Raw genomic sequence first — 14,546 nt, forward strand, 5'->3', positions numbered from 1 at the left:
CGTGCTGGTCTTACAGGGAGGTGTGTTCAGGTGCATTCTGGGCGTGCTGGTCTTACAGGGAGGTGTGTTCAGGTGCATTCTGGGCGTGCTGGTCTTACAGGGAGGTGTGTTCAGGTGCATTCTGGGCGTGCTGGTCTTACAGGGAGGTGTGTTCAGGTGCATTCTGGGTGTATTGTCACAGCATTGCATTAGTAAAATGCGCTGTTAAAAAACACACAGGGAGGCGCAGCAGCACACAAACATGCAAAAAATTTTTAAATGAAAATATTACAATGTGAAATAGTATTATGATATGATCTGCTCGGTCTGGTCTGCTGGTCTTACAGGGAGGTGTGTTCAGGTGCATTCTGGGAGTATTGCTATCTTGAGGCAGCGGGAAGTGATCGTGCCATTGACCAACAAAAACCTGGTCTAAAGTCAATAACGCAGCATTTCATTGTTATTTTAACAGAGCATTAGTAAAATGCTCCTAGGCTCGTGCACAGCGCGCGCACACTATGCTTGTTACACACACAGGGACGCACAGCAGCACACACATGCAGAAGATTACAAATAAAAATATTACGGTGCAAATACTCCATCATAATAGCAATGCTCCAAGGTCCAAACGCACCTGGCTTTTAAAGGGAATGGGAGATGATCTCTGATTGGTTGATTGCATGTTACGCCCAAAACACACCTCTGATTAATGAAGACACTAAGTACAACCCTTTAGAACCATGCGCCCGGCGCACGGTTCTGCCGTTGAACTATATATCATACACGCCTTAAACGCACCTGCACCGCTTCACCCCGTGAGCTTAGATCGTTAAAATAGGGCCCTTTAAGACCCCGCGGAAACCCTCTGACATGATGGATACATAGGTGCGTCTCAAGTTTTATGGATTGCAATCGTTAAGGTGTGAGATTGTTAATACTAGCCTGGTTCTCTGTGGGGAAATCTTCACCGAACGGGTTCCAGTCATGCCTTTTAATCTGAATTTAAGGGCAAATATATGTTTTTATTTGTAGTTTTAGTAGCAGCAAGCACGGTAGAAACATCAAGCACTTCGAAAATGGGTAGTTTTTTTGACTTATTTGTTTTCTTAAGGTACAGCATGTGCACCGTTTGCCTTGTGATTTTGAGTTTAATTGCTTTTGTAGAGGATTTATTTCAACTTCTGTTCTTGTTTTTATTACTGTTCTCTATTTATTTGTACTCATTTCCACCCTGGAGCTGCTGCAACACCTGCACTTCCACTCCGGGGATCAATAAAGACTTATCTTATTTTAATTCAAACTAAAAACACCAATCCCTCCCTTCAGCACATGCTGTCGCTGTTTGCACCGTCCGAATAAAGCCCCAACCCACGAAATACACAACACATATCAGCGTGTTTGACTGTAAATCAGATAAGTTACTGACACATGTTTTTTAGACATCCATACAGGAAGTGAGTGACTAATAAATACAGGGGCTTTTCTGCTGACCGTCTGCAGTGAGTCACGCCGTTTGTCCCGTCAGGAGAAACAAAAATGCATAAGGGCACAATTTGGTTGTTGTGCGTTAGGAAGCACATTTTGTTGTTGTTGCAATAATCGTTTCAAAACTCAGCGACAAACAGAAAACAGTTGCTGTATAATATTGTGTGAGTGTCTGGTATGTAAAGGGACCATTGGAAGTCTTTATTCTCTAGGTTTGAATAATGATATTGCCCTAATAGAACAACCTCTGTCCCGCAGCTTCAGAGAGGACACAGCTGTTATAAATAACCCTGTCTGTGAGGACATCAGTGTTTTAAGCCCTTAAAATCCCCTCTAACGACGGGGACGCCTGGCACATTGTACCCTTAGCTTTGTCTCGTAAGGATCCAGCAGAAAGCCACTTCATAAAAAAGAAACGCTGCTCTAAATGACATTGATCAACAGACCTCTGTGGCCACGAGGAGTCATTTTCCATTCCAAGGAGATTCACCTAGGGGTGAACATGGAAGGAAGTCGAGAAAAGTCAGCTGAGAGAGAGAGAGAGAGAGAGAGAGAGAGACAGAGAGACAAAGAGACAAAGAGAGAGAGAGAGACAGAGAGACAAAGAGACAGAGAGAGACAGAGAGACAAAGAGAGCGAGAGAGAGAGAGAGAGAGAGAGAGACAGAGAGACAAAGAGACAAAGAGAGAGAGAGAGACAGAGAGACAAAGAGACAGAGAGAGACAGAGAGACAAAGAGAGCGAGAGAGAGAGAGAGAGAGAGAGTGAGAGACCGACAGAGAGAGAGAGAGAGAGAGAGAGAGAGAGAGACAGAGAGACAGAGAGAGAGAGAGAGAGAGAGAGAGAGAGAGAGAGACAGAGAGAGAGACAGAGAGACAAAGAGAGAGAGCGAGACAGAGAGAGAGACAAAGAGAGAGAGCGAGACAGAGAGAGAGACAAAGAGAGAGAGACACAGAGAGAGAGAGAGAGAGACACAGAGAGAGAGAGAGAGAGAGAGAGAGAGAGAGAGAGAGAGAGAGAGAGACAGAGAGAGAGAGAGAGAGAGAGACAGAGAGAGAGAGAGAGAGAGAGAGACACAGAGAGAGAGAGAGAGAGAGAGAGAGAGAGAGAGAGAGAGAGACAGAGAGAGAGAGACAGAGAGACACAGAGAGAGAGAGAGAGAGACAGAGAGAGAGAGACAGAGAGAGAGAGACAGAGAGACAGACAGAGAGAGAGTGTGAGTTTAATCTTTCAACCCTGAAAACCCAAACTTTAAATGAAAACCCAGCCTTAATAAATGCTCACTGTGCTGCTCTAAATCATTCTGATTAGACGGATGAATTTTATTCCTTTGGGTAGCTTTGCTCTTTGACACTCTCCCAGAAGTTAGACTTTAATACGTGTTGTGTTCCGACCTTAACGAGTTCTTGAAGGTTTACGTGGGTTTTCACGAGGCTTTCTGATGTCAGTAAACACAGTTTGATACAGTAACAACACAAATGAGGGACACACAGAGACCATTTCCTGCACTGTCAACCTTGGTGACCAGTCTAGACCTGAGTCACCCAAATTTTGTTGTTTAGACATTTTCCATTGCTTTAAGTATTCTTGCAACGATAAAAAACTGTGACTCGCTATCTCACATCCAATAGTTGTTGAGATATTTCACTAAAGGTGTCAACCTCATGGTGGCGCTAGATAAAAAGTCAGGGGATCACACAAAATCCTCTGGACAATGGAAATCCATCCAATAGTTGAGATATTTCACTCTGGACCGAAGTGGTGGACTGACTAACTTGCAAAAATAACAAACATTTATACTTTATACTTAGTATTTTTCAAATACTAGGTTTCCCCCAGTGTATTGTAAGCCTGGTGGCCCACTGCCCCCCCAACAGGACTAGTGCAGTGCCCGTTGAAAATGTGCCTGTTTGGAACGGGCCGATTGCTCGGCCTGTGGTATTGCTGCCTGTAGAATTCTTCAAAACCAAATTGTACCCCAAAATTAGTTACACAAGGACCCCAAACCACTTCATATGCAACTCCCCTGTATCCCCTACTACTAACTTACTGATTTACCTCACAGAGAACGTTGCAGATTCAGAATGTGATCGCAAAATATCACAGTGAAAATGTGGAGTAATGTGGCCGGGTTGGCTCAGTGGGTAGAGCAGGCGCACACATAATTAGAGGTTTATGCCTCGACGCAGAGGTGCAGGGTCCGAAGCCGACCTGTGACGATTTCCTGCATGTCTTCCCTCGCTCTACTCCCTCCCCTTTCTCACCTAGCTGTCCTGTCGAATAAAGGTGGAAAAGCCCAAAAAAATAATCTTTAAAAAAAGAAAATGTGGAGTAATCAGACATTAGCGTCACAGACTCATGGCAGTGCGCTACCCACCCGGCCCGTTGTGAGAGCTACACAGCACGTAGCTGCATTAATCTCCTGTGTGTGTGTGTGTGTGTGTGTGTGTGTGTATGCAGAGAGAGAGAGACGGTGTTGTCTCGTGTTGTGTGATCGTTAACGAATTTAACGTTTCAGCAGGGGTGTTCATTTCCATACAGGTTTAGTGGCTTGACAGTTAACGGTGTATTCGTAAGTATTCACGGGGGTATTTTGGCGACGGTAATGTTATTAGTTAGCAGTAAACTTAATTAACCTGGTAATGTTATTAGTTAGCAGTAGACTTAATTAACCTGGTAATGTTATTAGTTAGCAGTAGACTTAATTAACCTGGTAATGTTATTAGTTAGCAGTAAACTTAATTAACCCAGGGTGAGTCTGATGAAAAGTGCCATGTCTGCCCGGTTCGGCTCTGAGATTTTCTCGTATTGAACAGCGCTGTGAAGGAATAATCCCAAAACCTTTTTTTCGCCAACCTTATTCCACACAACAGTCGCGATGAGGTGCATTTCACATTTTAGCTGCCAAAGCTCCGCTGCTTTCTTCGACCCTCTGTGTCTCTGGTCCTGCGCTGTGCTCACTCAGTGTGCAGGGTGAGAGGGGGAGTGGCCAGCGGCAAGGGCAAAAGCCAATGTGTGCTTCTTTTACTGATATATATTGGACGATATCTTTTGCATTTCTAATCCAAACAACGTCCACTGCACTTACTCGGGCCCGTAGCAAGACACCTGTCAAGTTTGAAATCCATCAGACTAACGGTTCGAGAGATATGCGCATAACAGACAGACAGACAGACAGACAGACAGACGTTCCTGCAATTTATAGATAGATGTTTATTAAACTACAGTTACAGTGGGGCGGCTCGGTTGGAAACTTAGACGTAGTCATATTTTCAAATCTCCAGTTAGCTTTCAGCACTGACTTAATGTTAGAGGCGTGAATCTTCACTGATCTCCCGATTCGACTACAATTATGTCAGCGATTCGATATCTCGATGCATCTCGATGCGTCAAATACATTTTTCTATTAAAGCCATCTAGGATATTTAATGCATAGCTTTTCAAGCTTCAAAAACCAAACATTCTGCAGTGCTCTAATACTAAATAAATTGGAGACATAAAACTACAGCACTGAGCATGTGGCATTTCCTGAATGTGCAAAACCGAACGGAATATGTAAACAGAAAGGTTGTTATGCATACATTAAATAGTAAACAGAAATAATCGATTATGGCCCGGCCGATTATCGATGCAGCATCGTCCACGTCCACGATTTGATGCATCGATTACTTGATTAATTGTAACACTTCTACTTAATGTAGAGCCCTCTGGAATCTGTCTTATAGCTTTTTTTAAATTCTGAATTTCGCGATTCCGTCCATGATCCTGTTATGACAGAAACTATTGGGCTCTACATTAACGCTGCCATCAGTCTAGGACTGGCCCTTTCAGGCCCTCGTCACAAAAACACACCTTGCTAAACAACTTTTCCGGGGGAAACCCTGAATACTTCTTTGAACCTTCTCTGACTCATAAGAGTATTAAATCGGTAGCATGGAGCACTGGAACCAGCAACCTACAGGGGACACAGATCTCTTTGGTTTCTGAATAGGTAATGACTACATTCTTTTAAAAGTCTTGGTGCACTCTTTAAAGAAAGAGACCAAAAGGCTTCAGAATCAATAAGAAGCCCAGTGTGATTAGTTTCCAGCGAGCTGATGACTGGTAACCCACTTCAGATCAATGGGAAACTCCTGGAAGAGCTTCTCTGCTTTGATGAAGAAAGCCAATCGACATGCCGCTGAACACTCCTCCTCTGCGTGTGTTAGCCACTGGCAAAGAGTTGCATGCCAATGTTGAAAACAGACCTTTTGTCTTTCATGCAAAGACAAAAAAAAAAAAAGGCCTGACATTAAAATTAACTCCAGTCATATCCCGAGGAGGACAAACAAGGATTTCTCCAAACAAAGATGATTCTCTTTCATACATGAAAGCAGAAATATTGATGCAGGAGTAAGGGGTCTTTAGAACGTGACCAGGGTTTCTCCCAGAAAAGTTGTTGAGCCCGGTGGCAAGTGTCTTTTTTTGACGAGGGCCCGGCTGGGGCCAGTCACAGACTGATGGCAGCATTAATGTAGAGCCAAATAGTTTCTGTGATAACAGAATCATCGAAGGAGTCGCCAAATTGAGAATTTAAAAAAGCTATAAGACAGACTCCATAGGGTCCAACATTAAGTCAGTGCTAAACGCTAACTGGAGATTGTTTTTAAATTGACTATGTCTAAGTTCCTCGAGCCAGCCCACTGTAATTAGAAATTAGTTTTACAATACACTGGGGGAAACCCTGGTGACGCCTGACCACACAGATGCGTCTCATCATACATTACGATACACATTCTTAAAGCGTCCGATTCTGCCATTGCCGTCTGCTATTATGTATCATCAAGTCCATTGAGAAAAAGAAAATCCCATAATCCTCGGACAGAAAAGCCAATAAACAAAGTCTGAGCACTAAGGCTGGAATCAATCAGCAGAGGTTTCATTCCAACAAATCTTACTGTCGTCATTTAGAGATGCCCCGATACCATTTTTTGCTTCCCGATACCGATTCTGATACCTGAACTTGGGTATCGGCCGATACCAAGTACTGATCTGATACCAGCATGTCATATATTTTATTATGTTAACTGTATACTACTATCCCTGTATGATGATATGATGTATAACAGCTGTATACTACTATCTCTGTATGGATGATATGATGTATAACAGCTGTATACTACTATCTCTGTATAGATGATATGATGTATAACAGCTGTATACTACTATCCCTGTATAGATGATGATGTATAACAGCTGTATACTACTATCTCTGTATGGATGATATGATGTATAACAGCTGTATACCACTATCTCTGTATGATGATATGATGTATAACAGCTGTATACTACTATCTCTGTATAGATGATATGATGTATAACAGCTGTATACTACTATCTCTGTATGGATGATATGATGTATAACAGCTGTATACTACTATCTCTGTATAGATGATATGATGTATAACAGCTGTATACTACTATCCCTGTATGGATGTGATATTATTTCTATCTTTGTCAGTCTGGCTCAGGTTAAACTCTTTGTGAAACATGAACGCCACAGAACTTTCTTTTATTCTCCAGTTTGACAGTCAGTTATAACGGAAAAAGAACATAAATAAACTACTTTAACGTAGATTTTCTTTAGGGCTTTATTACGTGGTATCGGATTGGTGCATAAACTCCAGTACTTCCTGATACTGATACCAGCGTTTTAGGCAGTATCGGGGCTGATACCGATACTGGTATTGTAACATCTCTATTGTCATTTTTGGCCATTTGTTATAACAACGTTGTACTCACTAGTAGTATGTCAGTAAAAGTGCCACAACTACAGCAAGCATGTTGGTCAGAAGTTGAGCCATGAGGCCATTCTGTAACCTGGCAAAGAGGGGCCAGTTAATACTTTTAACTTACATCACAATAAATCAACGCTGACGCGTTTTTTACATAATCGCCGTTTCTTTGTTTAACTGCAATCAATTGCTAACATATGCAAAGGTTTTAAGGCGTGTGACTGGTAATTGTTGGATTTGTTTAGATATACCAAATTGTATTTATATAAGTGATTATTGGTCGGACTATATATTTCTATTATTATTTCAATTGTTAGTTGTTGGCATTTGACCCTAAACACGTTCATAGCAACAAAAATGACAAGGGGGAGGATACAGTTAAAAAAAAATGTTTTATGATATTAAAAGAGGCGTTGTTTACTTCATAATAGATAGATTTCTTTATTGATCCCAAAAAATGGGAAATAACGTTGCAGCAGCAAAATTTCAGACACACAGCACACATACAGAGCAAGCTGTGTATTTGTGTTATCACATTATCTGGGTCACATGGCAGTGATATAAACAAAAGATGTATCCTGGGATTCATTCCAAACTTTAATTTGTTTAAAAAAGTAATAAATAAATACTTTCTTTCGCAATTATTTCTGATACAATTAATTGTACAGGAACATTTGGAATTGTTACAGCTCTACTTAATTGTAATGCTTTCCTTGTGTTTCATCTTCCAAATAAGTTTGATTAATGTAGATGTTTGTTTACATCCTGAGTGCTTCTCAAACCTTTGGACTTCTTTTTCGTGATGTTGCCAGACCTCAGCAATCAACTTGTACTTGAGCACGTTAGTAGAATTGTCCAACTTTCCACGTCATCCTGCAGCCGCGACAGAGACAAGTTGTGAAGAAAGAGGAAGGAAAGAATCACAGAGGAAGGTTCCCACAGAGTTCATTTGTCCTTTGCAGCGATGCAGAGACGTACGCCTGTTCTTAATTAACTCGCGCTACGTCATACCAGAACCACGCAGTATTCCTCAGAGAGCACAGGGGCTTTCCCGTTTACCATGTACTGTACTGTACAGGGGCAGGACTCTGGTAGAAGGAGTGGACATCCAGAGAACACACAAAAACCCAAGAAGATGAAGAGACAAGCTTGGGAAGCGAGCAGGAAAACTGCTGCTCAGGCCACAACAACAACAACAAGCTAAAAACAGACACGCTAAGTAAACTCGACATAGAAGAGCTTCTCAGTAAACACATGGATGTTGATCCAGCAGCTTAACCTTGCAACGCAGATGACTTTTGGATTTGTATGGTTTATAATCTGTCAGCAGAAGCATGTTGAGACTATATAATGGTATTGGGGTTTGACCTTGTGTTGTTTAAATTGACTTAACATTCTGATGAAGATCAATCCAATGAATATCATTTGTTCTTATTGACAACAAATCCCATTAAAAGCCCACCGGTTCCTACGGATTCTTTAAATATGTGCAACACGTATAGTTCCATATTTTATAAAGGCTCAGTTATTTGTGGATCAGTGTTTCCCAAAGGCCAAGATGGCGTCCTCAAATGTCTTGTTTTGTGCACAACTCAAAGATATTCTAAAGAAATAATTTGGTTTACTGATACATGAGTTGGCGACCTTTGTCTCTAAAGCATGGGAAAAACGACAAGAAGGTTAATTTGTGTAATTAACGTTGCTATTCTGGTATCTGGTCCATTGCTGTAAATAATGGTGTCTTGTAAGCCTGTTTGGGCTGGGCATATATATTTTTTATGCACAACAATAAAAATGATTCATTCATTCATATTCAGTTTACCGTCACAGAGGACTGATGAAACTAGAACATGTTCACATTTAAGAAGCTGGAATCCCATAATTTTTACTTTTTATTAGAGATGCACCGATTACAACTTTCTAGGCCGATTCCGATGTCTGATTTTCTTTGAGTTAGGCCAGCCGATTCCGATTTCATTTTTTCTAACCACTTTCTAACACACGTTTTCTTTAATAGAACATTTTGCACAGAACATAGAACATTTTTGAACAGATAGTGGATCACTATAAAATGGAACTATATAAATTACTCCTGGTGTGGGAAATTCACACACATCTAAAGAGCAATGTTAGAACCATTTCCTTCTTTTCACATCCAATATCCAACTAAAGAAATGTGATTTTGGTTTTTGGGGTCGTCCCTCCACGCCCTACTTTCTCCTTGCAGGTGTTGCATATTGCAAACTTGTTATCTTCTGCACACACACTGAAGAATTCCCAAACAGCTGACATGTTGCAGGTTAATCCACCAGGTTCCTACATGTGCGAGAACAGCGCCGACACGCGCTTCACAACGCGAGCGGGTACGCGCCACACACACGGCGGAAAAGTTGAGAGAAAGGAAAAAGAGTCCGTGCTGTGGCGTCCGTGTGTGTGTGTGCGTCCTTGAGAACTGTAACTGGTATAACTTATGTCGTCAGTTAATTGGAGCGTTGACCGGCATGAAATCACCATATGTCAGACTGACCTGCCGGTCGCCGGTCATGGCCGAGCACGTGAAAACCGGCCAATTCTGGTCACCGGCCGCTCTATCGGTGCATCTCTACTTTTTATATTAAAAAAAAAAAAAAAAAAAAAAAAAAAAAGACGCAAACAGTTGACAACTAATGTTTTGCCAAAAGCCTTAATCAGAGAGTAGCACTAAAATACACGAGACAAATTGATTTAATGTGAAAATAAAGGTGTTCGTTATCTTCTTATACTGGAACACTTAATTGTGCTTCATTCACTTATTTAAAATCCAAAACAAATACGAGCGTCAGACATTGCTAAGTAAAGTAGTGAGCTCATTTTGGAAGACGCCGACACAATATCAATGCTCCTCATCCTCTGTTCTGTTGGACAAAGAGAAAACCCCAGAGAACTGTCAACACTGGCTGACCCCAGGCTTTATGGCTTTGCACAGGGGCGCGTGTTTACAAGGGAACACTTGTAGGTGCATCAGCGGAGCACACAAAGCTACCACAGTTAAAAAGAGAAAAGACTGGGGGTCTTCTGGCGGTCGGGACCCTTGACTCGCCACAATGAACTGGCCAACTGGAGAGGACGGGATTGTCTGGAGGAAGGAAGGAGAGTGTGCTTTGGAAGTAAAAGTGGTTGTCCCTTTTTGACATTTAAAGAAGTATGTTTGCCATTTGTGTTTGCAGGGGTTTTTTTTCTGCATAGAGGAATTTTTGGCACGCCCCAAAGAGGTTTTAACCAGCCCCAAAGGAAAATTACCAGCACCAAAATGATATGAATTCAAAGAGAAAATAGCAATGTAGTCCTATTTGACTGGGTTTAAAAGCAATTTACCAAACAACGGTTGAAAAAGCAGAACATAGACTTGAATAGGAGCACTAATCTCAGTTTTACCGAGGATCTCCCGGAGATTTTAACGGTGGTATCTATATTTTTTAAGCAGTTTTGTCGATTGGGGTCTTATTTACTCAAGCATAATAGACATTTTTGTTAATCAAATTGTCAGAAAGGGAAGGCAAATGCATATAGATTTCTGTCAAATAAGGTAACACAAACTCATTGCCTTTACTGTACGCGGACCGATCAGGCTTCCCCCCCCCCCCCCCCCAAAAGGCCCATTCTGAGTCACGAAAACCCCTGGTTTGTTATATTAAACAGCTGGTAGTGTGTTTGTACTGCTATGGGAGGCTACTATGTATGTATGTATGTATGTATGTATGTATGTATGTATGTATGTATGTATGTATGTATGTATGTATGTATGTATGTATGTATGTATATGGCATACATATGATGGTTAGGAGATGCTTTACATGTAAATGAGGATTAACGAAAGCACATTTCCAGGATAAAGCCTGACATCCGGTCTGTCTTTAGAAGAAAAACGTGAGACTAAACTCCTCGGTGCCCACCAGCTGCGGGATGTTGTTATAAACCAAACCTCAAAATAACCTGTTTGAACGTGGAACGGTTCTCCAGGGACAAAATACCTAACTGCTAGCTTGTAAGAGAAGACTTTTTCTTTCTTCGGATTCAAGATGGTTCCTAGTCAAGAACTTTCAGGACCTCCAGCATCTTTCTGAGAGGATTATCAAACATGAAAGCAGCCGGACAACGCAGTAAAAATGGGCAAGAATGGCAAACTTTACCCAAACTGACAGCGCATGCACAGAAACATGAGGAGAACAGGTATGTATGTGTTCAACTGTAGTCTGTAGTCTGGATCAACAGAAGTACATTTCCAGGATAAAGCCTGACTCTCCTTCTGCTCTCTGTGTGTTTCGGTTCTCAAAATCCCTTCGCTTCGGGAAACAACAAAAAAACCTCGAGCTAGCAAGCAAGAAAATTTGGTTCTTGCAACAAGGCAGGCCTGCTTGGTTCTTTTGGGGAATGATTGTAAAGTCATTTTCTCTCTAACTGGGATGTTTTGGGACCGATTGGTGGGATATAGCTGTGGACCAAGTACACACGGAGATACACTGGTAAGAGCTAATGAGGTTTAACCATATATCAGCTAATTTAAATAGCTCACGTTACTGTATTGTGTCAACAGTTAATTTTTAATATTGTAGGAGACGTTTTCTTCTGCGGGGTGCAAATGTTCCACCAAAACAAGTTCCTTCCTGAGACTATTTAGCAGAGCCACCGTCGCTGCGTCCGGAGCGTAGCGCCGCCCAGGACGATTGTGATTGGTTTAAAGAAATTCAAACAACCCAGAGCCCCCCCCCCCCCCCCAATCCAGGAATGTATGTGTGGAGGGGCCAGACCTTACTCTGCAGCGCTGTGGAGTGAGGTCTGGCAATGTGAAACTATACTATATAATACTACTGTTAAGTACCTTAAAAGGTGCTGTACTGGAAATAATGAAAAAAGCTAGTAACCCAGAGTAATTGTCTCCAATCCCAGAATGCAACTGTGGTGTAGCCAGACCTTACTCCTTCAGACTTTCAACCGACAGCTACGTAACCCCCACCCTAATTAAATTTTTTTTTTTTTCACTTTGCGTACCCGTTTGGGAACCAATGCACTAAAGTCATGCTACACCAAAGAAACTTCATCAGTACAGTAAGGATACCCCTTACACTCACAACTGTACTTCCATGCAGAATAATAACTATTTTAACAAGCCAAAAGAGACTCATTACATTTTAAAAAGGTGCCTTTTTGCTCCGTTTTTCTGTGGGTGACTCATTTGTTTTCCCGAAACTATGAAATCCTGGTATTAAGTACTTGTTAGAGAACCACAGTTACAGAACCAGCGCTGCATCATCTCTCTGCAGCCTCAGTCATCAGCCGGATGGATGGAAGGACAAATACATACGCAGCAAAGCAATCAGAAATCTAGCCTATTTCCATAATGAGGTTCAGGAGGTGAAACAAAGTCCTATCTGCCTGCTCTTCATCTCTCCCCGCTTCTCTGTTGGTGGTCTTATTAAATCCTCTCCGTCTCCACGACCCCCCCTCTTCCCTCCGGCCTTTCATAAATTCATTAGACTGCTGGAAGACTCACAAGTAGAATATGGCAGCTATTTAAATCCATCTCTCGGAGCTGTCAATCTGCCTCTCGAGCTACACTTTTTAAACCCGTGACTCAATGCCGCGCTGAACGTGTTTTAATATCAAATAATCAATCTTGATTCGTGAGGAGTTTTGAGAAAGCTGTTAATGAGCGAGGAGTCGACTTGGAGCTAATTACGCAATCTGTCGCAGGAGAGGTTCGAATAAATATTAATATCTGTGAATCTCTCTTTTGTGTGCAACCTGTTCTTAAATCAATCTTTCTTGACTGCCATCTTGAGACACCCATTATGGCTTTTATATAACGTTGTGTCTGATCGAAGTCCCAGTTTTGACACAAGTAGATTATCTGAAATGAGCGAGGCGGATTTTTCATAACAAACATGGTCCAAATATTACACGCTACCTTCGGGGAGTGGATCGGAGAAGATCAATACTTTTCTTTAGGTGCATGTAGTTGGTATTCTCCCACAGCTTTCACTCACTTCATTCAAGTTATGTTATTCCAAACTGCCGGTTCTACCACATGGAGCAAATCTATCCTGAGATTGAGCTTTGTCTTGAAGGACAAACCTTTTTGAGTTCTACACAATAATGGACAATATTCCTTTCTACTCTGTTAAACCATAAACAAGCAGAGATGTATAGTAACGAAGTAGAACTACTTCACTACTGTACTTAAGTACTAAAAGTTTGTATCTGTACTCTACTGGAGTATTATTTGTTTTCTCCTACTTCCACTTTTACTTGAGTACATATTTTCGATGAGTTTAATACTTTTACTCCGATACATTTCTTATGTGCTGCATCGTTACTGTTGTGAATTCCTCACGCTACGGAGACTGTCTGTGTAGGTTACAAGGCGTTTCTCAACGTCAAGGAAGGATCCTTGACATTGAGAAACGGCTACAGTGTGTGTACTTACGGCTACGTTATGCTAATTACGTAAGTTACGTAAGAAATCCCCGAGATCGATCGCTTTGTGTTTCTTTTAATTATGGTCGCCTGTTCAGAAGTCAGAGACGATGTAAGTTTGTACTCTTTCTATTTAGCTATTGTTGCAGCAGATTAAGCTATTTCTGAGTTGTTTCAGTCTGCAGTGAGTACTGAATGTTAACCGTTTTACCCTGTTAGTTTATCAGTGTTTTGCTAGCTTGCTAACTTTCCTGTTCATCACATGTTACTAGCTAGTGTGTGATACGTTTTTTGGGGCTTTAATCGTTACTGTGCTGGAGAGGATGTTCATTTTACTTGCACAGTTTGATAATTGTACATTTTATTTCAGTATTTGTTAATATTTGTTATAATATTAGCCTACATATTTAATATTTGTTCATTCCTTTGGCTACAGCCTTGGCTAAACATTTGACATCATATAAACAATATGATATTCAAACTTTTCACTGCTTTCTTTAATAACTACATAACACAATACTTGTACTTTTACTTTCAGTACTTGAGTAGTATTTTAAAATAAACTACTTGCAATACTTAAGTACAAAAAATGTTGAATATTTTGGTACTTCTACTTAAGTGTGGTGCTTAAAAGAGAACTTCAACTTCTACTTGTCACTTTTTTGATACAGCACTTGTACTTTTACTCAAGTATGGGTCCCTAGTACTTTATACATGTCTGTAAACAAGGGAACAAACAATAAGATAAAACATATGAGTAGTCTTGCAGTTTAGCTTGTCTTGAGCCCTTTTCACTTGGTTTGGGCTGAGTCCGAAATACCGAGGGCTTCAAGCTGTGCTTTGTACAAAATGTTAA

General features: G+C 41.2%; 1 protein-coding gene across 3 annotated transcripts in view; it reads right to left on the reverse strand.

Moving 5' to 3' along the window:
- Window positions 1–14,546, reverse strand: part of LOC116047920 (plexin-B2-like) — a 244,747-nt gene that overhangs the window by 177,329 nt on the left and 52,872 nt on the right. The window lies entirely within an intron of this gene.

Source organism: Sander lucioperca, chromosome 20 (assembly GCF_008315115.2).
Source record: "Sander lucioperca isolate FBNREF2018 chromosome 20, SLUC_FBN_1.2, whole genome shotgun sequence".
Taxonomy (NCBI): Eukaryota; Metazoa; Chordata; class Actinopteri; order Perciformes; family Percidae; genus Sander; species Sander lucioperca.